Genomic DNA, 25,946 nt, shown 5'->3' with positions numbered 1-25,946 from the left:
CTGTTTTCAAGCATCGCATGCACTCAGTGGGAGTCTTGAATGAAGATATAGTTTTCTTCACTTGTTGCTCTTCTGCACGACTCAAAACCCATGGACCTTTTGGTATAGCAAACTTTCCATTGGGTTTAAGTCAAGGCCACATCTCTGGCATTTGATCCACAACCTGTAGGTTATCTCTTTGGTCCTTGCTCTCCCTTTTTCTAGTGATGGTTTTCCATAAGATCTCCCCCACATTCTTGAAGATGTGCATTGGGTCAAGCAGATGATTAATCAGCGGGTCACTTCAATATGGGAGTTCATGGAAAATAGAAAGTCTTTTCATTCCTGATGGCAAATCTCCCCTCTCCAGCCACATGTTTTTCCAATCGCTCGCTTTTGGTGGATGCATATCATGTTTGCATATGTTTGGTCCATGTAGCTCTTGTCCTTCAGGCAAAATTCTACCATGCTCATCGTAAACTGTCTTGCTCAAATGATCAGAGCGATGGAAGCCAAGTCGAGGACCACATTTCGGACATGCACGATTGCCCGAGTAACTCAAGCCTAAAAAATCATAAAATTAAAATATAAAAGCGTTGGCATAGCCATGAATAGCATGTATGTGAGGATTTCAAATATACTTACCTGATCGCTCACCAAAGCCTAGCCAATCGTGCATGGTCCACATGAGAATGCCTTGCACATGTACACTTTGTCGTCCAATTGGTTGGGACATATCAACCACATCGATCCCTGTCCACAAGATTTGGAGCTCTTCTATACGTGGTGCTAGATAGACATCCTTGTTCTTTGCTTTGTACTTTCTTGGGACAATCATTGACCACAACAGATGGCCCTTCTTGATAGCTAGCCATGGTGGAAGATTATAATTAACCAAGTATATAGGCCACGTGCTCCATGACGAACTCCATAATCCAAATGGGTTTACTCCGTCCATTGCCAGACCAAAGCGAATACATCCAGGCTAAGCCTTAAATGTAGGCCAACTTTCCTCTATGTGCTTCCATGCACGAGAGTTAGCAAGTACTCTCATCACATCATTTGTCGATCTAGTATTTGAGTGCCATGTCATCAAAGCGGCTATAGGCTTGCACCTGAACATGCTCTTTATTCTTGGAATGGAAGGAAAGTGTTGAAGGACCTTTGTAGGGATAAATTTTCTTGTGTGTCCTCTCTATACCTGTTTGATCCACAATTGGGACACTGTTCCAAATTTGCATACTCATTGCAAAAGAGTATACAATCATCATTAGGGCATGCATGTATTTTGTGATAATCCAAGCCCAAGTTAGTAAGAAGCTTTTTAGCGGCTGGACGGGTAGGGGGCATCTAATTGCCTTCCTGCAAGATTTTCTCGTTGAGCAACCTGTCGTTACATCAACAAGTGAACACAACGATCATATTATTGAATTGTAATTTGTACTTTGGCATGCTTAGGATACAATGTATTTACCTAAAAATCTATGTGATGGAGGCGTCAGACCACTCATAGACAAACTGCAAATTAAGCATTGCCAAAGCGGTATAGAGAACTGAGATTTTTGCACCATTGTAAAGCGGCATACATGCAAGAGTTTGCATTATCTCACCCTCTTTATTGCTATCATGCTGTCGATATGGACGAGATGATTGAGGTTGGTTCGTAGTGTTGCCTTGAATGTCTAGGTTTTCAATGATGGGATGCATGTCAAAGAACGCATCTAACATCTGCTCCATCTCTACTTCTTGAAATGTGGAATCGGGTATTGGCTAGGTGGACTCAGTCGCGAAGGCTTTTTGTTTGAAAATCGTCTTCTCTGGATGAATTTGGAGCAATATCTACTTGCAAAGGTTGATCTAGTACCTCCGGACCATGGGATCGATAATGCAGGTCTTGTAGTTGCTCTATGGGAAAGAGACCGTTATTGCATATGTGCTGGTCGCAGATTTTTTTTTTGAAAGATCTTGATGCTTCCAATGCACACAAGGACATCCATCCTACCGTCCACACTTTATCTACCAATGATGCAACAAATAAATAAATCACTCTTGTTATAAGTATACACCACCACTAACTACATGACAATACATGACAACCTCACATTCTCTAGCCATGCCCGATCCCCGCACACCTCGGTCTAGAGGTACACGGAGATCAGGACCACAGGGTAATAATCTCGTCTTTATTGATCAATGACCATATATTAGGGTTTTTGAAGTCTGTGTGCGCTATTGAAGTTTGATTGCATAATCTTACTTCGTTTGTCGAAGTCCATTTGCATTTTTTAAGTACACAAGTCATTTCTAAAGACTTTTGCGTTTCTGGAGTTCGTTTGCGATTATTCTACTATTTGCCGCTAGCTCTAACAACCTCACATTCTCTAGCCATGCTCGATCCCCACACACCTCGGTCTAGAGGTGCACGGAGATCAGGACCACAGGGTAATAATCTCGTCTTTATTGATGAGTGACTATATATTAGGGTTTTTTAAGTCTTTGTGCGCTATTGAAAGTCCGTTTGCATTATTTTGCTTCGTTTGTCGAAGTCCATTTGCGTTTTTGAAGTACACGTCATTTCTGAAGACTTTTTGCATTTCTGAAGTCCGTTTGCAATTTTTCTACTATTTGCCGCTAGCTCTAACAACCTCACATTCTCTAGCCATGCCAATCCGCGCGCACCTCGGTCTAGAGGTGCACGAAGATCAGGACCACAAGGTAATAATCTCATCTTCATTGTTCAATGACTTATATATTAGGATTTTTGAAGTCTGTGAGCGCTATTGAAGTCCCGATTGTGTTATGTTACTTCGTTTGTTGAAATCCATTTGCGTTTTTTTTAAGTACACGTCATTTCAAAAGACTTGCGTTTCTGAAGTCCGTTTGTGGTTTTTCCACTATTTGTCACTAGCTCTAACAACCTCACATTCTCTAGCCATGCCCGATCCCTGCACACCTACGTCTAGAGGTGCACGGAGATCATGACCATAGGATAATAATCTTGTCTTTATTGGTCAATGACTATATATTAGGGTTTTGGAAGTTCGTGTGCGCTATTGAAATTCAATTGCATTATTTTACTTCGTTTGTCGAAGTCCGTTTACGTTTTTGAAGTACACAAGTCATTTATGAAGACTTTTGCGTTTCTTAAGTTTGTTCGCGGTTTTTCAACCATTTGCCACTAGCTCTAAAAAACTCACATTCTCTAGCCATGCCTGATCCTGCACACCTCAATCTAGAGGTGCACAAAGATCAGGACCATCGGATAATAATCTCGTCTTTATTGGTCAATGCCTATATATTAGGGTTTGACATACGTCTTTTTTGAATTTTGTTTGCTTTTTTGAAGGCTGTGTGCGCTATTGACGTCTTACTGCGTTATTTTACTTCGTTTGTCGAAGTCCGTTTGCATTTTTGAAGTACACAAGTTACTTCTTAAGACCGTTGCGTTTTTGTAGTCTGTTTGCGGTTTTTCTACCATTTGCGGATAGCTTTAAAAACCTCACATTCTCTAGCCATGCCTGATCTTCGCACACCTCGATCTAGAGGTGCATGAAGATCAGGACCATCGGGTAATAATCTCGTCTTTATTGGTCAATGACTATATATTAGGGTTTGACAAAAGTCTGTTTTTGAAATCTTTATGCGTTTTTGAAGTCTGTGTGCGCTATTGAAGTCCAATTGTGTTAGTTTACTTCGTTTTTCGAAGTCCTTTTGTAGCTAACACTGAGCGGCTAACACTAAACGGCTAGCCCTAAGCGTGTAGCCTTCAAGGTCCTAAATAAGGAGTAGTCCTTCCTAAGCGGTAAGCGACTAAATACCTAAGCGGTTACCTATAAGTGACAAACCCTAATAAATCGTTTGAATACAAATTAAACCTACACGACTAGCCCTAAGTCGCTAAGAGACTAAATAACGAAACTAGTCGAGCCGTGTATAGAACTAAGCGGGCTCAGCTAAATGATTCAATACGTAAGCAGCTACACGCTCTACTTAAGCAGTCAACCTTCACCGATCTAAATGCGGACCTGTCCTAAGCGACGAAACCACTTATTACTTAAACGATTAGTGTTAAAGGACTAAACCTAATGAGTTGAATAGCTTAGAATAAGTCACAATTATAAAAATAAAAATAAATTTTTTTATTTCTAAATTTATTTACACAAAAACAACAAAACTAATTATAAAATAACATAAATCAAAATAAATATTTCTTTTAATGATAACATGTAGTTACCTTTCTTAGCTAATGTTGATTTTTAATTAATACTACTTATAAAATAACATTTTACTTTATTTTTAATTGAATAATATGTGTGTGTGTGCCGTATATAGTGTGTTTATATTGTTTAGTGTGCATTTTTATTTACCTTGTTGATGGGGCATACGAGTGAAAATCTCACCTCCGGCAAGTCTTGAGGTAGCAAATCTGTAGCAAGTGAGGAGGAGGGCAAGAGAGGAAGAGAAGAAAGGAGCGAAATGCGTAGGAAAAAATCCACGATTCTATTTTTGCAGAATCCATCGGTACAAGTGTCGGTATGGACGCTGGTACAGGTGTCGGTATGCGCGCCATTATTTACATCAATGTGCGCGTCGGTATGAGCGCAGATATATGCGTCAAAAATTTGAAAAATAATTTTTTTTCAAAACTTGATCTCCCTCTAGATTTACCTATAGATATACTGACGCCTGCCATTGACGCCGGTAATCTAACCTCAAAATTTAAGCGATCTCTTGTAGTGATATCACATTCATTATACCCTCTCTGGAGAAATCAACAACATATAAATGTGTATGCACCCACATAACTAGCACATAGCCACCTGCACATAGTAATTTAACACTTAGACACTCATACACCTGCTTTTGATACAAATGGAAATTTTGCATTATAGGTACTATTTACATAACAAAGGTCTTGATTTGTTAGAATCGAAACATCCAAAGATAAGTTCTTGGATGCACAAACACCTAGATGTGGAAATTCAAAGCTTCTTTCAAGCACATGTTTTCACTACAAAAGTGAACTAGCAAAATTAAGTCTACCAACAAAGGGTTTCCATTTTTTGCAGGAAATGTTTGACTGCCCAAGTGCCAATGGCCCTTCTTCCTTGTAAGCTGGCCTAAGAAATGGCCTAGTGGGGAGTCCTCTCCTTTGTTGATTGTGTCCATGTCAAAGCCTTGGCTTCTCAAGTCCCCAAACACCTTGATTATACCTTCATTTGTGTCTTGCATTGCTTCCCACTGGTTGTTCCTCTTTATTGTCTTCCTCTGCACCTATAACCTTTAGTTCCTTGCTTCTCAAGTCCCCAAACACCTTGATTATACCTTCATTTGTGTCTTCAATTGCTTCCCACTGGTTGTTCCTCTTTATTGTCTTCCTCTGCACCTACAACCTTTAGTTCCTTCACCATCTTCTCCAATATTTCAGCTCAATTTATATCCACATCTCAATTGCAAAGGCAGTCACATTCGTGCTCATTGTTGTAGGCTTCAAATTGGCCATACTTGCAGTTGACCATGACCTTGTCCCCCAATATATTCACCTTCTCACCTACTATAGCCTTCCCAAATGAGAACACTTGGCTCCTCCCTGATGAGCTACATGTCATATGTGTAATATGGGTTTCCCTTTGTCTTCCCGAATAAGAACACTTGGCTCCTCCCTGATGAGCTACATGTCATATGTGTTGCAATAAAATTTAAGCATGTCGTATGGAATGTTAGCCTAAGTAGCATGTCATGTCATATGGAATTTTAGCCTTAAGTAGCATGAAGACACTATTAACTAGCACAATAGCATGTGATTGTTAACATATAGGGACTATTAGGTAAGACTGTTAGCATAACTAGCATATGGAAATGTTAACTACCATGGTGGCATTGTTAGGTAGCATACTGCTACTACTAACAATCTTAGGAGCCAAATGTTAGCTAGCATGATGACATTGTTATCTAGCATAGTTTCTTTGGTAAGAAGTACAATGGCAATGCTAACTATGAAAATAGAGTGCTAACTAGCATATGAGGGAGTGGTAGTAACCAACATGGTGGCCTAGTAAGAAACATGTGTATCTAGCATTGGGGCTATGCCAATGAATGTGATGACAATGCTGACTATGATGCTGGAGTTTTGACTGGCATATGAGGCATATAACTTATATCTAACATAGTTTCTATGCTAAGAAGGATGATGACACTGCTAACTATGATGTCGGAGTGTTAACTAGCATATGAGGTAGAATTAACTAGCATGGTGACACTATTAAGCAGCATTAAGTCACTTGTATCTAACATTGTTGTTATGCTAGAAGCATGATGACACTCCTAACTAGAATTGTGGAATTGCTATCTAGCATTGTACCTATGTTACATATCATGATTAAACCACTAGGTATGATATTTTTATTGTTATCTAGCATACAAGCCACTATGTATTGCTGAGTTCACAAAATGAAAGATAAGTTATCCCTAGAGTGATGGCCGTATATACAATTCACGTGGGGAAAAACCTCCTAGTGAGGGAAACCATGCCCCGACTGTCCTAAGTGTGTTCACACACATCACTACCACATATGTATGGCAACAAATCCCCCCTAGGAGTGGTGCAGTGAATGAGAGTTGGCACATAGAGTATAGGGAAGTGCCATGCCTTGAGCACATGATTAGTCCACAAAGGGGAGTAAGCCCAATGCTTTGTGGAAAGCTTCGAACTTCTCACAAGACAATGCCTTTGTGAAAATATTTGCAAGGTTGTCAGGTGTTGGCACATAAGCCAAGCTGATTTCTCCTTCTGAGAGTCTTTCTCTAACATAGTGGTAATGCACCTCAATGTGCTTTGTAGAAAGCTTCGTACTTCTCACAAGACAATGCCTTTGTGAAAATATTTGCAAGGTTGTCTTGTGTTGGCACATAAGCCAAGTTGATCTCTCCTGCTGAGAGTGTCTCTCTGACATAGTGGTAATGCACCTCAATGTGCTTTGTACGAGCATGAAAAAATAGGTTCCTCACAACTGCCAATGTGCTCTGACTGTCAGTGTAGATGATGTTGGCAGTGTCCTGTCTGACACCCAAAACAACCATAAGGCGTCTAAGCCATACACACTCAACCATAGCTATGAAGAATGCCATGTACTTAGCTTTACAACTTGAAGTGGCCACAATAGGTTGCTTCTTGTTCAATCAATATAAGCATGAACTGTCCAGTATGAAACTGAAATCGTTCGTGGACACTCGAGGTCCATATGAGTCTGAAAAATCATGTAAATCTAGCGGCAATGATTTCCCTTGGGAAAAAACAACCCAAGATGTAAAGCGCCACTTAAGTAGCGAAAGATCCTCTTGACAACCCTGCCAATGCTTAGACCCGGGCTATGCATAAATCTATTGACCTATGAGATTGAAAACTAAATATCTGGCTTCATATTGCATACATAAATAAGGCATCCAACAACAATCTGGTAAAGAGTGACATCGATAGGATCACCGGCATCATGAAGACTCAACTTCAAACCTATTTGCATGGGAATGGCAATAGGTTTACAGTCCACACGTCCAAACTTACATAGCAATGTCTCTATGTAACGTGTCTAACACAAAGCAATACCACCATCACACTGCTTAAATTGTATGCCCTAATAATGATGCAACAAACCCAAATCTTTCATCTTGAAAGTAGCATTCACATCAACCTTAAATTCAACAATATGTGTCTCCTTCGAACCAGTGATCAACAAATCATCCACATATAGAACAACAATGAGAAGTACATCACCCCCCCCCCCCCCCCCCCCCCCCTTCCCTTTACATACAAAGTTCTTTCTGTTTGGACTATTAAGAAAGCCTTTTAACCAAATGAGTGTCAGCTTTTTTATACCAAGCACGAGGGGATTGCTTCAACCCATACAAATCTTTCTTACATTTGCATACTTTCTCCTCTTGTTTTTTCTTGACAAAATCGCGAGGCTGCGTGACATAAAATTCCTCGAATATGTCACCATTCAAGAAAGCAGTAGCAATGTATGATTGATGTGCATCCCATCCAAAATGAGCTGCCAATGAACATAGAAAACGCATTGTAGTCGTACGACAAGTGGGAACAAAAATCTCTTTATAATCTATGCCTTATAGCGATCCTTATAGCGATCAAGTCGATCCTTATAGCGATCAATCTCACCATCTGGCTTGCGTCTCAACTTGTCAACCCACTTCGTACCAATGGTATTTTTTCCAGGAGGGAAATCACATAAAGTCTATGTATCATTTTCTATAAGTGCATCATATTTTGATTGCATGGAAGCCATCCAATTTTTTGAATTCCATACTTCATAAGAAGACAAAGGTTCCTCCACATCACATAAACTAGAAATAGCCAAAGCATAGCAATCATATGCATAAGATGCATGGTGAGAACCTGAACAAGTACGACTAGACAAAGGTGCATCCAATTTAATGTCACATAAAGTATGCACAAGCCATTCTGTTATACCTCTAGCTTGCTCATTCTCAACCCTTTCCACATCAAGTACATCATGTACATCTGAATCAGAAATAGGATGATTCGTAGCATTTTCAGAAACCCCATAGGTTGTACATTTGCCTCATTGGAATTTACATTTAAGTTTCCACCACTAAAAAGAGGCAACAAATTGTCATAAATGTTCGGTGAGCTTACATTATTGTCTCTATTACATGACAACAAAGGTTGAACAGGATCTTCCACAAATACAACATCACATGATCCCAAGACGCGCTTTGTTTGCGGATGGTGTAACGTGTAACCTTTGCTTTCAGTATTATAACTAACAAAAATACATTTTTCAATCTTATCATCCAATTTTTTGCGGTGCATTTGTGGCACCAAAGTATATGTAAAGCCTACTATTGCCATCTCACTTTGAAAATCTAGAGCCCTAGTCTCACATGTATCTCTCCAATCTCTAGCAATGACACTAGCAACCCTCCCTTTGTTGACAGAGGCTACTCACCTTGCACCATAATTGCCATATTAAGCTCAACCTACCTAGTGTAACCCCTAGGTCTGCTCCACTGCATCCAAGGTCCATTGATACTTATTGACTCCTTGTAGTATCATGTGTGAGACATGGGTTCTCCCAACTGTTGGTCCACCCTCCTCAACCTACTATTTCATTCTACCCAAAACCCTTGCACATTGTGCCTCGTGTTGACTGCCCTTTTTTACCAGCTTCAAATATGTTGCTTTGTGTCCACTAACCAGCAAAAGGGCTTGACCCACCTGTGAGTGCACAAATGCGATGAGAGAGAGAGAGAGAGAGAGAGAGAGAGAGAGAGAGAGAGAGAGAGAGAGAGAGAGTAGGATGTGAGTGGAGCTGCTTTACAATGTGTGTGAGAGAGCCCCTTATTCCTCTAACTAGTAAATAATAAGGTGTGTACAAGTAATGGGCGGTCGGACGTCTCTGGCATGTCCAATCGGGATAAGAGGCATGCCACCTTTACCCCACCAATCTCCCACTTAAAGGCAAATGTGCTGATAAGTGGTACTATTATAGGAACTAGTAGTATGTAGAATAAGTAAGGGAGGAAACTCGTCTCAACCTATGCCCACTAGCTCACTCGAAGCCAATGGATGTCGTGTGAAAGCGTATATCCTTCTAGAATCAACATGCATACTCTACAAGTATCATGTAATGATGTGTATTACTCCATGATGCATCATGCTAGTGTTAATCATCGCACAATTGACAACCCCAACTGCAAATGCTCCCACTGCAACTGTTATATTGGGTCTCGACACTAAGAGGTTGTACATGAGAGTCTCAAACATCGACGACAAATACGAAATCTTTGTCAGCATATCCATGCCAATCGCATCAGCCATGTGCAATGACCTCTACCAATCTATCTGCATCGGTATCTCAACCATCGCTGCATCACCACTAGAACTAGTCGCATATGAATGTGTCAATCCCGACTCGAGGGTCATCACTCCCTCATCATCCATAGAGATTGTATCCACCTGTCCTCACATCACCATATCAACCTCTAGCATGAGCATGTCAAAGAACTTCATATTGCTCATCTTTGTGGTAGGAGGCATCTCTGTCCTAAGAGGATCAATCCGTTGTGTCTCGCTAGAGCATGCCAGCTCTAACTCTGTATCTATAGACATGGCATGCACATCACTCTGGAGCTCATCCACAAAAGTACATGTTTGCAAAGTCATTGAGACTGCACCGTCTCGCACATGTGATTCATTGCTCTGCTCCGTGGCAAAGCATCGAAATCTGTCACTACCATCGGTGATTGCTCTAGTTGTGTACTCAAAGAGTTGTCCTACTCTACATGTCTGTCCTCAGACCCTGCATGCACAACGAGCAAAGTGTCTCACTGCTCCTCAACAAAGTGTACTTGCCTAGACTGCAAAAGTCTGCATGGCAATGGACTCACAAAGACTATGGTGTCTCTGACACCAAGAACAAAGAGAAGAGTCAAACGAGCACCATGATGGCCTCGCGCTATCACAAACGAACCTCTCCTCATCAAGTAAGATTCATCAATCAAATGAACATGATACCCATGATCTCTAAGCTGCGAGATGGACATTAAACTCCTATGAGCATCAGAACACAAATGCAGAAGGGTGAGTGAGACAAAGGTGACCCAATTTCAACAGAGAGGAATGTGATGGAGATATTTGACATTTTAAAATTTAGAAACAAAACGGATTGAATAAGAATAGAAGGGAAGCAGCTGGGCTAGTCTCTAGTGAGGTGAAAAGTAGAGTGTTGCAAACTTGCATGTGTAGAGCTAGAGGCATGAAAGCTTACTTTACAACATCACAAATCACGATAAAGAATGGATTGGTGAGTCTTTGAAGCCGCACAAACTTCAAAATATTTGACTTCTTTAACAAGAGTGCATGTAGAGACATGTACGACTGATCAAATAAGCTCAGAAACGGTGGACACATGGCACTCCCATGTAAATGTACGTCCAAGTCTCTCTTCCTCTAAGGCCTTTCTAGCAAGCCAGTAATCTCGACCACTACTCAAAAAATGTTTTTCTTATGGGGCTTTATTTGAAGGGAAGATAAACCCATAACTACAACCCATGCCTAGAATTTGAGCTCTACAAAGATCCTTTTTACATAGTGCTCAATAAACTGATAGCCTACATGAACGGTCGTGCACTTTCCCCTTGCAAGCTTGGGCCACCTTTTCTCTTAAACTTTTGCCTTTTCTTGCATAGATGGTCCATCATAACTACAAGTTTTTTGCCGTAAGGCATGTCAGCTGAATGCATAAGCAATGATGCATTTGCGTAAGCCAGCATCACTTGTTCAAGGGCACTTGTTCTCCTTTGGGTAGTGCCATTGTGCATAAGTGCAACTTGTTAAGTTTTTGTGTCTTTGATGGTCTTTGTCAATGGATTTGCCATAGACTCCTAGTTACTATCATTGCAATTTTTACAAAATGAATGAAGTTTTTGTTTCCTTGATGGTCTTTATCAATGGATTTGCCATATAGACCCCTAATTACTAACGTTGTGATTTTTACAAAATTAATTAAATCAACATTAGTTTGCCACTGCCCACTGTCTATATTGAAGTCTGCACATAATGCAAGGAAACTAAATAAAATGGCATTCCCAAATGGCTTTAATGGCTTAACAAGCTCTCCTAATGGCTTCTATTCACTACTTACATAGTGCAAGGACACTCTAAGAAAACACAAATGCACTAGACCATCTCTATTTATATGGACAAAAAAAGTCTTTTGATTTTCCACTTCCATAGGTCTTTTCATTTTCTAAACTCACCCTTCACTTATGTACTTAAGACGTTTTGAAATGCTTTATAATTTTTCGAGATTAATGGGTTCTTATTTTATTAGCAAAATCTTCGCAGATACCTAAATCCTATTACTCGAACTAAAACCCCAACAACACATGCCAAAACCAGTGATCGACCACGGGTAGGACAGTCGAGGATGTCGATGACAACTACTCTAGCCACTACACTCTCCTGTAACGCTGGTAACAAAATTGTATTTTTATAAAACAAAAAAGAACACTCCAGTCCCTCCTCTCTCGTCGCCATCGCCATCCCTTGCTCACTCCTGCTGCGACTCGTTTTGACTCCAACCCCTCCTGCTCCTGTCGCCATCACCATTCCTTGCTCCTAGTCCAATGCTCCTGCTCGTGCCGCACTTGGCTTCATTCTTCCCTCCTACCATCTCATTGCAACCTGCAGTATCAAAGGATCTCCTAAGATTCGTATCAATAAGCATTTTTTTTAAAATCGTTAGCGCGTAATTATTGGCTTAAAAAAATTAAATTCACTACTTTACACTTAAATAATGCATGGAATCTAAATGCTGAACGAAAGGTAAGGATGACGAAATAGATACTGGACCACTTCTTTTTATATGGAGATGACTTTCCATTTCCATGGGACTTTTCGTTTCCTAAACTCACCCTTCGCTTATGCAATTTATCTTCTAAAAGGTTGTTTAATTTTACTGCAGAAGTCTGAAGAGCTCTATGAATTTTTTCACTGGTCTACACCGATCCAACCTAAAGGCGGTCGAACATCTTACTGCAGCTCGCACAGCTTTCTGGAGTGCGGTGAATTGGTTAGTTCGCGTATTTCTCTGCTTCCATGATTATGATCCTCGGTTTTGGTGTTTCTCTGCGTTGAGAGAGAGAGAGAGAGAGAGAGAGAGAGCGCTCGCTGATGTCTCTGTCCAGACCCTTTTTGCTCTTTGCTATGTAGTCTCTTCCTTGAAGGGGGCTCTGAAAAGGAGCCTTGTTACTGCTCCCTGTGGGAAATGTTAGTCTAACAGATGCAATGCTCCTATGCCAAAGAGTTTCACTTGTGATTATTCTAAACATGAAGCAATGTGATGTTCTCTGGGCTGACCCGCAACCTTGTTGACCCTCCTTTTTTATAAATCACTCATCTGCTACTAACAAAGAGACCCCTGGGATGCTGTTCATATAGGTGGCCAGTTCAAATCATTTGATCAAGTTCAAGCTACGAACTGTTTTATGAGAAAATTGCGTTGCAATGGCACATCTCTACATTTGATGCAAACTACATTGTATCGCTTTTGCACGAAAAGAAAGAGAAGGGAATAATGGGCTATTGAATCACTGATAAAGATAGTGTAGTTACAATAGCTTGTCAAGGTAGTTAAAACATAATCAAAGTGAGAAAAGAAGTGGTAAGGAGCATGTGTGAAACTAATGGACACGAGAGAGATGGTGCCATGTGTAGTGGAAGGGTTTAAGGATTTTGAATACTTCACACAACCACAAGGTTACTTTGCTTCACTTGAAAAGGAACTAAACACAATGAGAGAGAGAGAGAGAGAGAGAGAGAGAGAGAGAGAGAGAGAGAGAAGAGCTAGAAGAATTGTTGGAAGAAGAGGAAGTAGTCCTTCAAAACGCACACGCTTATTTTGTTTTAGTGTAGATGCAAAAGAAAATTGACGGCCAGGTAACCGAGGTATTCAGTCCCCTTCTTCAATTGCTTCTTCAATTGCTTCTTCGATGTGTTCAGAAGCTTACTGATTTGGGTTTGGATCACATCATGGAGTTCTTGTTCAGTGAACTTATTCGGAGCAGGAGGCTTCTTGATTGCCGGTTTGATTGGTGGTTCGATGATTTTTGCCACTGAGTATGCACTTCAGCCATCGACTGCTGCTGGGTCAAAAATTTTGCAAATTGTGATGAGCGCGCGGCGGTGTGTGCAAGTGATAGAGCACGCGAAGATGTGTAGGCCTTGAGGCTTGAAGCGGAGGCACTGTGTTGCAGAAGGGAAGCGCTAACAGAACGAAGAGGGAGAGAGAGAGAGCTCACGTTTTTTTGGGGAAAACTTAATAAGTGAGTTTTGGGCATAGTAACAGGGAATGGCCGTTTTCAGGTCTCCGTTCCCCGTTCCCATTCCAAGTTCCCGTTCCGAATCCCCGTTCCGTGTTTCAAACGTGAGTACCCGTAACAGGGAATGGCATTTTGTTCCGCGTTCCCGTTCCCCGTTCCCGTTCCGGTTTCCCGTTCCTGGTAACTATGGTTTTGGGTTCTTCCACTTTTATTATAAGTGACCTTTAAAAAATGTGTCCAGGTTCATATTGAACCTGGACAAAGTATAAAAATGTACAAGAAGGGGTTATTTAGGCCTTTAACCCAACAACCTCCCACTTAAAAGCATAAATGATGCCTTTAAGTTAACCAACTCCCACCAGCTGTATGCAATGCTCATGTTGAGCCTTAGCAAGACTCTTGGCGAGAACATCTGCAGGGTTATCCTGTGTGTGAATCTTAGTCAAGGTGACTAGACCATCCTCCAATACCTGTCGTATGAAGTGGTATCGCACATCAATGTGCTTTGTCCGTGCATGAAACATGGCATTCTTGGCCAAATAGACAGCACTCTGGCTATCACATCCCAGGACAGGAGTACTAGCAGGCATACCAAGCTCTTTGACAAGTCTGCCCAACCATATGGTCTCTTTAGAAGCCTCAGTGGCTGAAATATATTCAGCCTCAGTAGTACTCAATGCCACAATTTTCTGTAACCTAGAACACCAAGAGGCTGCACCACCAGCAATGGCAAATACATATCCCCTGGTAGATTTCTTGGTATCCATGTCACCTGCCATGTCTGCATCACAATATCCCTGCAACTTTAAGTCACTTTTGCCATAATAGATACACTTTGATTGTGTACCTTTCAAATATCTCAAAATGCATTTGACAGCTTCCCAATGCGCTTTGCTAGGATTCGACATGTATCGACTAACAACTCCCATTGCATAAGCAATGTCGGGACGAGTGGCAACCATAGCATACATAAGAGAACCACAAGCTGATGCATAAGGGATTCCCTTCATTGCTTTCAATGTTACCTTATCCTTTGGGCAATCTACTTTGCTAAGCTTAGTGTATGGAGGTAAAGGTACTCCAAGAGGCTTAGCATCAGCCATATTAAACCTATCAAGTACTTTTGCAATGTATCTTTCTTGAGATAAAAACAACAATTTCAGCTTTCTATCTCTTCTAATACGCATGCCCAAAATATGCTCTGCATCACCCAAATCCTTCATAGCAAATGTTGAATTTAGCTTACGTTTCAGAGCATCAAGGCTAGTCTTATGTTTCTCAGCAATCAACATATCATCTACATATAGCACAAGGATTATAGGACTTCCATCATTATCCTTCTTTGTATACAAACAATGGTCTGAATGGCTGCGTTTAAAGCCTTGAGACAGCATAAAAGTATCAAACGTTTTGTACCACTGACATGATGACTGCCTCAAACCATACAGTGCCCTTCTTAGTTTGCATACAAGTTCCTTTCTGTCAGGAACTACAAAACCCTCAGGTTGCTTCATGTAGATATCTTCATCAATGTCACCGTGAAGAAAAGCTGTTTTTACATCCATTTGATTCAATTCTAAGTCAAGCACTGCAGCGAGAGCAAAAAGGACACACAATGTCGTAAGCTTTACAGCAGGAGAAAAGATCTCTTGAAAGTCAATCCCCTCTTTCTGTGCATACCCTTTGGCAACTAACCTTGCTTTAAACTTGGGCTTTCCATCAACACATTTGACCTTATAAACCCATTTGTTAGGAAGAGCCTTTCTTCCTTTAGGCAATGGCACAAGATCCCAAGTATTGTTTGCATGCAAAGATTTGATTTCCTCTTGCATCGCAAGCTCCCACTTACTGCTTAACTCACATGATTTTGCCTCTTTATATGTAAGAGGCTCACCCTCATCTGTCAACATAACATTATGCAAAGAGGGTCAAAGCGCTGTATCAACCTTCTGACACGAGTAGACCTGCGTACCCAATGATCTACATTCTCAGGCACAGGTTCTACATCAGGAGGCAACTCATTTTCAGCATGCTCATGTTGCTGAAAATCATTTTCAGCCATGACAGGTGGCTGTCCATCCTCATTTGGAGCATCTAAATCATGTCCTACCTCTTCTGGCTCAAGGTTAACCGGCTGATTATCAATTTCAGCTTGCGGTAATGCATCCTGAGGCTCTTTTTCAACATCAATAGGTGGCAGGAGAGGCTGAAATTGACCGATTTCTTGTCAATTCCATAAGATGTAGCATTTTTCAGTAATTTAGCCTCATTGAACACTATATCTCGGTTGCGTACAACCCTCTTAAACTGAGGCAACCATATCCCGTAGCCCATTTCACCCTCTTCCCCATAACCTAGGAAGAGTCCTTGGATGGACTTGGCATCTAGCTTTGTCCTCAAGTCATTACGAACATGGACAAAAGCCTCGCAGCCAAACACTCTCAAATGATCATAAGAGGCAGGTTTGCCAGACCAAACCTCCTCTGGAATGTCATTTTTCAGCGTACTGTTAGGAGAGCGATTGCATACATGAATTGCAGTTTTCAAAGCCTCTCCCCAAAACCCATGAGGGAGATTAGCCGTGGACAACATGCAACGTACTCTCTCACATAAAGTACGGTTATACCTCTCAGCCACACCATTAGAAGATGGATTATAAGGGGCTGTCAACTCCCTTTTAATCCCATATCCTTCGCAATAACGTTGAAATTCAACAGACGTGTACTCCCCCCCATTGTCAGATCTCAAACATTTAAGCTTACTACCCTTTTGCGTGGTCACAAAAGCATGAAACCTCTTAAATGCATTAAATGTCTCACTCTTATTCTTTAACAAATATGCCCAGCCTTTCCTAGTGCAATCATCAATGAATGTATTATGTAACAAAGTATAATGCACCACCAAAAGACTTAACAGGCATTGAACATACATCGGAGTGAATTAAATCAAGAGAATTAGCTTTGCGCGAGACACAAGAATAATAAGAAGACTTCTTTTGTTTACCATACAAACAGTCATTACAAAAATCTAACTTGATGCCCTTTACATCAACCCTCTTCAGAGAGGAGAGCACATCAAGTCCCTTCTGGCTCATATGGCCAAGTCTTTTGTGCCACAACTCCAAATGAGAAGCAACTTCGGCCACTGCAAGAAACTTGCCAGGCAAAGCTTTGCCATGTAAATAGTACAATGTATCACTCTTGCATCCCTTGACAATGAGCATTGATCCTAAGCAACTTCCATGAACCCCCAACAAAAATGGTTGTATAACCCTGTGCATCCACGTGGCCAACTGACAATAGACTCTTCTTGATGCCTGGTACATACCTTACATCTTTAAGCATAAACTCTTGGCCATTGTTTAATGCCAAGCGCACAGTTCCCATTCCTTCAATGTCACAAGCATGGTTATCCTCAAGGTAAACCTTGCCATACTTGCCTGCATGATAAGAAGCAAAACACTCCACAGATGGAGTCACATGAAATGAGGCACCCGAGTCTACTATCCAAGACTGTGTAAGGCCATCATTTGCACTTAGCAATGCATCAATGACATCTCTACGTGAGATAAGCATGTCTTCTGCATTTGCTATAACAAAATCTGAGGGGCATGAAGCTGCAACCAAGATCTCCTCACTGTCGGATAACTCTGTGATAACCACACTAGAGGATACATTGACAGTCTCCGAATCCTTGGAGGAGGTACCTGCTGATTTTTCCCCTTTCTTATCCTCTGTCTTCTTCTTCTCCTGTGATTCCTTCTTTCTTTCCTGCTCTTTCTTGAAATACCTGCAATGTGGCTTCTTTTGGCCTTTTCTGCCACACTGGTAACAAGTCACATCCTTATCCCTAGACTTGCTTTTGCTGCTGTCTTGAGTCTTGGTACCTGTATTTTGCTTCTGACTTCTGCCTCTCGCATTGTAAGCAAAACTGTCACCTTCCCCACCACTAGACTTGTGTCTAATTTTCTCATTTAAGATGGAGCCTCGCACTCCATCATATGTGAGGTTGGGGCTATTACTCAAAGAAACCACAAGCGTTTCCCAAGAGTCTGGCAAAGCCATCAACAAAAATATGGCTTTCAACTTGTCATCAAAAGGTTGAAGCCCAGTATCCTATAGCTGACTCATAACACTGGTGAAAGCACTTAAGTGCTCAGAAGCCGACTTGGCTTCGTCAAGCATCATGTTCACCAGTTTGCGCATCAAATGCACCTGATTCACAGGGGTGGCATTCTCATAAGTTGCCTTCAACTTATGCCAAATTGCATGTGCAATGTCCAAGCCCTTTATGTCCACCAGAATGTCATCGGTCACAGCCATTTTGATATAGGCCTTTGCCCTCTTGTTGAGCTTGGCCCAATCCTCATCCGGCATATCCTCAGGCTTTACAGTCAAAAGGGCGTCCTCACAATTCTTGAGAAACAAAATCCCCTGCATCCTGTCCTGCCATAGGTCGAAACCTGTACCGTCAAATCGCTTGATTTCCATCAAGCTCTTGGCATTAGACGACGAGGAAGTAGACGCCATTTGCACGGATAAAAATGCAGCAAAAAGTGTCTACACAAAATCTGAAAATTTCCAGTGATCACAATGGACCGCACGTTGCATACAATGTGCTGAAAATTTCAGCAATTAACAAGTATCCCCAATGCGTACTTGCCTAAACCCACAAAAGGCGTACATAAACCTCAATTTGTGTACATAAAAACAATCCAATTTTGAATTTTCTGCAAATTTACTGTTTTGGCGCATCAATTTGCATCAAATGGACATGTTTTGAGTGGGAAAAGCAAGGGGCATTCATGGGAATCGATTTAGAACACCTGCGTTTTGTTGTTTTGACCTGTAATTTTTTGGTTTTTACCTGTTTTGACCTAATTTCAGTCTGTTTGGGGAACCCTAATCACCCTACGTGACACCGGAAGCAAGGATGAAAGTGGAAATTTGACGCGAGAGAAGCCTTACGCCTGCTGTCCAGCCTCCTGCGCAAAGCTTCTAAAACCCTAATCTGGCTCTGATACCAGTTGATAAGCGCGCGGCGGTGTGTGCAAGTGATAGAGCACGCGAAGATGTGCAGGCCTTGAGGCTTGAAGCGGAGGCACTATGCTGCAGAAGGGAAGCGCTAACAGAACGAAGAGGAAGAGAGAGAGAGCTCACATTTTTGGGAAAAACTCAATAAGTGAGTTTTGGGTTTTCCCACTTTTATTATAAGTGATCTTTAAAAAATGTGTCCAGGTTCATTGAACCTGGTTCATTGAACCTGGTTCATTGAACCTGGTTCATTGAACCTGGTTCATTGAACCTGGTTCATTGAACCTGGTTCATTGAACCTGGAGAAAGTAAAAAAATGTACAAAAAGGGGTTATTTAGGCCTTTAACCCAACAAATTGGAGATCCTTAGCAAACTGAAGCATCTGCTTTGTGCACTCGTCAACAACCTGCTGTCGATGTTGCATCTCCAAGAGTTCATACTGTGTGGTCGAGGTTGAAAAAGAACAAGTAGCTGAAGAAGAAGTCCTACCAACTTATGGGGACCCCGTCTGATGGGCCCCAAGTGACATAAAGGATTAAATTAAAGCAAGACCCACACACACTGAAAATTGCGTAGTTGCTGATGACGTGGCAGATTTCCGAAAATTGCGTTGGCATGATGACGTGGCAGGTTGTACGGATTTTTGCGTTTTGCGCTGGCTGATGACGTGGCAAGCTGTATGGATTTTCGTGATTTATGCTGATAGCTTTTTGGCATTACTTTTGCACTAGATGCTTTTGAGTTTGAAGGCTTTTCACTGTAAACTGCTTTTGGGGCCTAGAGTCTATAAATATGAGGTTAGGGCTCATTCTTTGGCATGCTTCTTGGAGAAGGTGTAGAGTCTGGAGTATCGGCTTGTACTGTGTTGATGCAATATAAAGAAATACCGAAAGGGGCGCCAAGGTTTGGGGCCATTACTCTCAAGGGTGGAATTATGCCACTCCGTGTCGCGTGTCGTCTCTCTCTCTCTCTCTCTGTGTCTCAGTCATGTTTTTATTGAAGTGCTAAAAGTCTGTTCAGTTTGTTCTTTTCTATTGGCACGTGGTGTCCGTCTTGTGACAACATCCATCTTACCATCATACTTACTGAACGTGATCTTCTCTGTGAGACGGGGTTGTTGGAGTCCGAATCTCGGCGTGCGCCACTTGATGAACCACCAACATCTTTGTCCGGCTCGGACTTCAAGGTGAACCTGTTGGACCAACTCTTGCATGCGTAGGTCTCTCTGTATCTCACTCTCAGCCTCCAAGGCCGCTTGTCTTTCTTTAGCCGCCAACCGTGCTTGATCGCGCTCACGCTACAAAGCTTCCTTTCTTTCTGCTTTTCTTTCTTTTCATTCCTCGGACGCGAAACGCGCTTCGTGATCCAAGGTTTCTTGTCTGTATTGGCGTTCACGCTCCACGGCTTCTCGTCGTTTTGCTTTTCTTTCTAGTCGTGCTGTCACAAAGTGATGACGTGGCGGACAGCAGAAACCCTAAAATTCTTGCAAACCCTAATTTTTGCCAGAAATCCTAATTTTCGGAAATCGTGGAGGCGGAATATTATTATTATTATTATTTTTTTTTTTGGGAAATTTTGAGCGACGCAAATCTCAGCTTTTCGCTTTGATTTGGGAGAAAGAAAGAGAAAAAGAGAACTTGCTTTTTACTGACTCTCATTGAGAGAGAGAGAGAATCTGCTTTTGCTTTCAAGCTTTTGGGGCTCTGCTTTTGGGCATCCCTTGTAACCTTTAAATTAGTGGTGAGGGCCTCACTTCTGAGAGCATCTGGACGCAGAGTCTGAGATTGAAACCCTAACCGCTCTCTTGTACTTTGATTTGATTAATATAAAAAGAAATACCGAAAGGGGCGCCAGTCTTTGGGCCAATATCTCTAGGCACGGAACTCCGCCGGGCCAGTGTACATCTATTGTGATCTGTGATTTGTTTTGAAGTGGTTATTTGGTGCTGTCGCGGTTGATTCTTGACTTGGAGTGTCCAAGTCTGTTACAGTGGTATCAGAGCACGGCCGATTTCTCTTCTACGGGAAATCCGATCCCCGAATTTTTTTTTCTCGTGGCACCTATGGCTTCAGGCAATGATCAGTCGACTCCCTTTGCATCTGGAGATGCGGGCTGGGATCACAACGAAGATTCAGGCAGAGAGTATGGCCCGCCTTGGCCTCCTTAGGCGGAGCGGCGAGAGATAGAGCGTCGCCAGTTGATCGGCGATGCAACAAAGATGATGCTCAATTTTGCCAAGGACCCGAAGATGGCAAAATATATGAACCAGACCTCTTTGGAAGAGGTACAGATGGAGTGGCAGAGAACCACAACACCACTCCCGAAACCCGCTCTCAAGAAACCTTCTGCCTCCAAGGAATATACGGAGAAGGAACTAGAGAACGTGGTTGATCCACGGATTGCTCAACTTTTCGACGTGCAAAAGAAAGGCAAAAAGCACGGCAAAAAGCAAAAGAAAAGCATTGACTTCCCGGGATTTTTGGGTTGTCGGTCGACATTTGACAAGGCAAAGAAATTGAAGAAGCGCGTCAAGTTTGAAGACCTACCCAGTTCTTCTTCTTCTTCTTCTTCTGACAGTTCTTCTAGCTCCTCGGATTCGAGTGAAGAAGACAGGAAAAGTAAAAAGCGAAGCAAGAAACAAAGCTTCGGAAAGGGCAAGAAAAAGGCAAAGAAGGCTACATCTCGCCCAGAGACTGACAGTTCTACTGAGGACTCGTCTACAGACAGCTCAGATTCCGATGACGGAAAGTTTTATGCGAACAAGAAGAATTTTTACAAAGCCAACCAGTATGACTTTCTCGAAGATGAAAGCAAGAAAGTCCGAGAGTTTAAGGAAGGTGGCCACTCGATCAAGTTTGATACTTTTTCAGGATACTCAGATGCTTCGAAGGCTTTGTCTTTTATACAACAGTTTGACATCGCTTTTGCGGGAGGATGCTATTCAGAGCACTCCAAGATTCGGAGAGCTGCCTCTTACTTTAACGGAAATGCTCGTACTTGGTGGTCCACGCTTCTTTTAACAAGAGAGCGCCAGTTAAATGGCTGAAATTTAAGAAGCTTTTTATTTCTTCTTGGTTGACGCAAGAATATGAACGAGATGTACGAGCTGCTTGGAACCATCTCCGGATGACCAAGAGCGATACAGTGAATTCTTATTGTGAAAGATTTTGGAGCTCTTTTCTACCCGCCTCTTCATTTAAGAAGATCTCGTTCAGAGAACAGATTGAGCGGTTTACCTTGGGTCTACCTACAGAGATCCGAGATCACTGCTTGGAATAGAAGTCAGCTTCTATTTAGGAGTTGATGAGTCATGCGAAGCGGGGCTTTGCCATTCACTTTGGCAGTCTGACCTACCCCACAGATGAGGCCATGACACAACGAGCCGAACAGACTTCTGGGAATGAAAGTAGAAAGAAAAAGAGCAACCCAGAGAAAAAAAGGATGCACGACCCAAGCTTACTCCTGAGGAGAGAGCTCGCTTCATCAGAGAGGGGAAGTGCTTTGGATGCGGGGAACATGGACATATCTCCGCGAAGTGTCCTAAAAAGGCACAGAAAGAACAGAATGATAAAGACGACGACAGGCCTCAGAGTTCGAGAGCAGCTGAGGAATGTGGTAGAAAAGGCAGATAGAAAAGCAGAACTGGTGCAACATGGCGTGGGACCTGAACCGAATTAAATGAATGAAAGTACAAACTTTGCCGCTTTTGGGGCAAAGTAAAGGATCAGGAAGCTCTTTTGAAGGAGCCAAGGCCAACTTCTTTTCACTTGGAATTGGCGGCTCGATTTGGAAATACGCCCAACAGACTGACGCCATAGGCGGTGGTAGTTCGACTGGCACCCGGATGGGATGTTGCCATTACACCGAGCATTGGCAAACTTTGTTTGCAATGACAGGGGTGTTCAGGGCACGCGAGTGACGTTCTACTCGGGATCCCTTGGTACCACAAGAACTACGCCGTGGTTGACTACCGGGCCGAGAAAGCGACTTTGATAAATGAAGGGCTTAGAGATTGTACTTGATGAACTTCAGTTTTCTTACTCATTCTTTTGGGAGAATTGAACGCTGGATAAAGGATGAATATGTTTTGACCTGATCAAAAGAACGCCAAGATTTTTCTCCACTCATGCCGATTGCTTTTCAGAGGGCCTGAAGATCAAACCATTGATCTAATACTTGGAAGCACGCCACCGAATCGGTCACCTTACCGTGTGAGCCGAGTATAGAATGAAAAGATTATGAACCCAGTGAAAGACCTCTTGGAAAAGGGTCTTGTCCAGCCTAGTACTTCACCGTATTGCTCTCCAGTGTTGTTGGTTTTGAAGAAAGACGGATCTTGGAGAATGTGCATCGATTATAGCACTCTCAACGAAATCACCATCAAGAACAGATTTCTGATTCCTAGGATCGATGATATACTCGACAGGTTACAGGGATCCTCGTGCTTTAGGAGGATTGACTTGAAGAGTGGATATCATCAGATCAGGATAGCGCGAGGAGATGTCTACAAGACAACTATTCGGACGACTTTTGGGTTATTTGAGTTTTTGGTGATGCCTTTTGGCTTAACCAATGCTCCTGCGACATTTAACCGGATGATGGACATGATTTTTCGAGAGTACATGCTATTTGTTGGCACTTTCTTTGACGACATCATTGTTTTCTCCAAGAATGAGGCAGAACACAGAGATCATCTGCTTCAAATCTTTCAGGCATTACGAGATCACACGGTAGTGATTAATGCAAAGGAAAAGTGAATTTTTCCTACTAGAGATACACTTTTTGGGACACATTGTGTCAGCAGCAGGAGTGCAAATGGACCCGGCCAAGATAGAGACTATCCGTGATTGGCCCGATTTGAGGAATGTCCCCGAAGTTAGAAGCTTCTTGGGACTGTGTTCGTACTACAGGCGGTTCATACGAAAGCTTGTAGAGGTTGCTTCTCCTTTGCATACCTTGACACGGAAAGGAGTACCTTTTTCGTGGGGACCCACAGAGGTGACTGCCTTTCGGACATTGAAAGAGAAATTGACTATGTGACCTATTTTGACTTTGCCGGACTTGCAGAAGTCATTTGAAGTATATTGTGATGCTTGTGGTCGTAGTCTGGGTGCGGTCTTGATGCAAGAAGGCCATGTCGTAGCTTACGAGAGCCGTTTGTTCTCTAGGCCGGAGATGACAACATAGATTTATGAGAAAGAGCTTTTGGTGGTTATCCATGCTCTTACTCAGTGGCGGCATTACCTACTCGGAGCGGATTTTACTGTCTTTACAGACCATCAGAGTTTGCGCTACTTCTTGTCACAGAAGCAGCTTTCTGAAAAGCAGATGCGGTGGGCGAACATCTTGTCACAGTTCCACCTCTAGATTGTTCATGTGCAAGGACAGAAGAATGTGGTGGCAGATACTTTGTCTCGGAAACCGTTGGTTCTGGCTATTTCCGCGATACATCATAGGAGCTTCGAGGATATGGTCGATCAGTATGCCACAGATACAGATTTTGCAGATATTTTCACACGGCTACGGGATGGGGAGACAGTAGTTGGATACTCCCTTCGGGAAGGCTACTTGATGAAAAAGACTGTTGTGCGTTACACAGCCGCTGAGGGATAAGGTTATGACCGAATGCCACTGTCCACCTTTTACGGGTCACCGCGGCATTGCTACCACCATGAAGGGGGTAGAGAGATACTTCTTTGGGCCGAGACTCAAAAAGGATGTGGAAGAGTTTGTGCGCAGTTGCTTGGTATGCCAGAAGGTCAAGTTTGACAGGCATAAGGCACAGGGATTGTTACAGCCTTTACCCACCCACCCCTGGGAAAGTATTGCAATGGATTTCATTTTTGATCTCTCTAGAACATAGAATGATCCCGATTACATGGCACGTCTGAGACGATTGTCTCCGACAGAGACCCCAGATTTATGAGTTTGTTTTGGAAGGCAATTTGGGAGAACATTGGCACGCAGTTGCAGTTCTCGTCATCGTTCCACTTGCAGACTGACGGGCAATTTGAGATTGCCAATTCAATGATTTTAGATTTATTGAAGTCTTGTATCTCGGATCAGAAGACTCAATGGGAAAAGAACTTACCTTTGGTGGAATTTGCCTACAATAACACGATACACTCTTCGACGGGGAAGACGCCATGTGAGATTGTTGAAAGTGCTGCGAAGGTTCCATCCTTCCTGAGCACGAAAGATTAGACATTTGAAGCGGATGAATATTCGCGAGATTTGGATACGGCTTTTGCCGAGGTTCGCGAGACTTTGCAGGAGTCTCAAGAACGACAGAAAAAGGTAGTGGATCGCCATCGTCGCGAGTTGAAACTGAAGGAGGATGATTGGGTGCTCTTACGTTTTGAGGAGGCACGCCTACGAAAGAAAAAGGGAAAGGAGAGGCTTTTTCCAAAGCTTAGTATGCGATACTACGGACCTTTTCAGATCACTGACAAGATAAATGATGTCTCCTTCCGATTGAAAGTGCCAGATACTTGGAGGATTCATAATGCATTGCATGTGAGTCTCTTGAACCCTGTTAAGGGTGATGTGCCTGATGATGGGGAGCCTGATGAGCAACCCGAAGTGGAAGAAAACGAGGAGATCCTTGTTCCTGAACAGATTTTGGCACATAATGATACGAAGAAAGGTAAAGTCCGAAGGTGCTTCTTGGTTAAGTTCAAGAACTTTCCTGCATTTGATGTGAAGTGGATGGAGGAGGAGGACCTAGCAGATACTTCTCGGATTGTGAAACTTTACCTCGATGCTTTGGTTTAGCATAGTCTACTCCAAACGGAACCCAGAATTCAGCTTGGCCGGAGATCTGGTGCAGTGGGATGCACAAGAGGGGAGTTACTCCACTCCTTTGTCAACAGATGCCTCGATTTTGATACTAAAGTCACTGATGTCTCTTTGAGCTTCAGGGATACTGAGAGCCGACAGTATTCTGCTGGATGACTTTATGAAATGGAATTCTTGATAATGATACTGATTTGTTTCTTCACTTCTTTTGAGTGCAAGAACTGATAGCCGAAATGACTGCAGCATTTTGGTCTGATTGATCTCGAATAGACATG

The 25,946-nt window shown here is 42.4% G+C and overlaps 1 protein-coding gene across 10 annotated transcripts in view; it reads left to right on the top strand.

The window, feature by feature from the left end:
* Positions 1-12,418: 12,418 nt before the first annotated feature.
* The window catches only part of LOC147446078 (serine/arginine-rich splicing factor SR30-like), a 52,897-nt gene continuing 39,369 nt past the window's right edge, over positions 12,419-25,946 (top strand). For 4 of the 10 annotated variants that reach the window (XR_015189852.1, XR_015189850.1, XR_015189851.1 and 1 more), the window contains exon 1: positions 12,434-12,590. The gene's annotated coding sequence lies outside the window, so the exon portion shown is untranslated. Of the gene's footprint in view, positions 12,591-25,946 lie in introns of all 10 variants that reach the window. The other 6 variants (XM_086525388.1, XM_086525387.1, XM_086525389.1 and 3 more) reach the window with 5 other exon arrangements.

This window comes from Adiantum capillus-veneris, chromosome 12 (genome assembly GCF_014529385.1).
Source record: "Adiantum capillus-veneris isolate H3 chromosome 12, ASM1452938v2, whole genome shotgun sequence".
Lineage (NCBI taxonomy): Eukaryota > Viridiplantae > Streptophyta > Polypodiopsida > Polypodiales > Pteridaceae > Adiantum > Adiantum capillus-veneris.
Note: the sequence above shows the minus strand (reverse complement) of the source record. Positions and strands in the feature narration are given on the sequence as shown.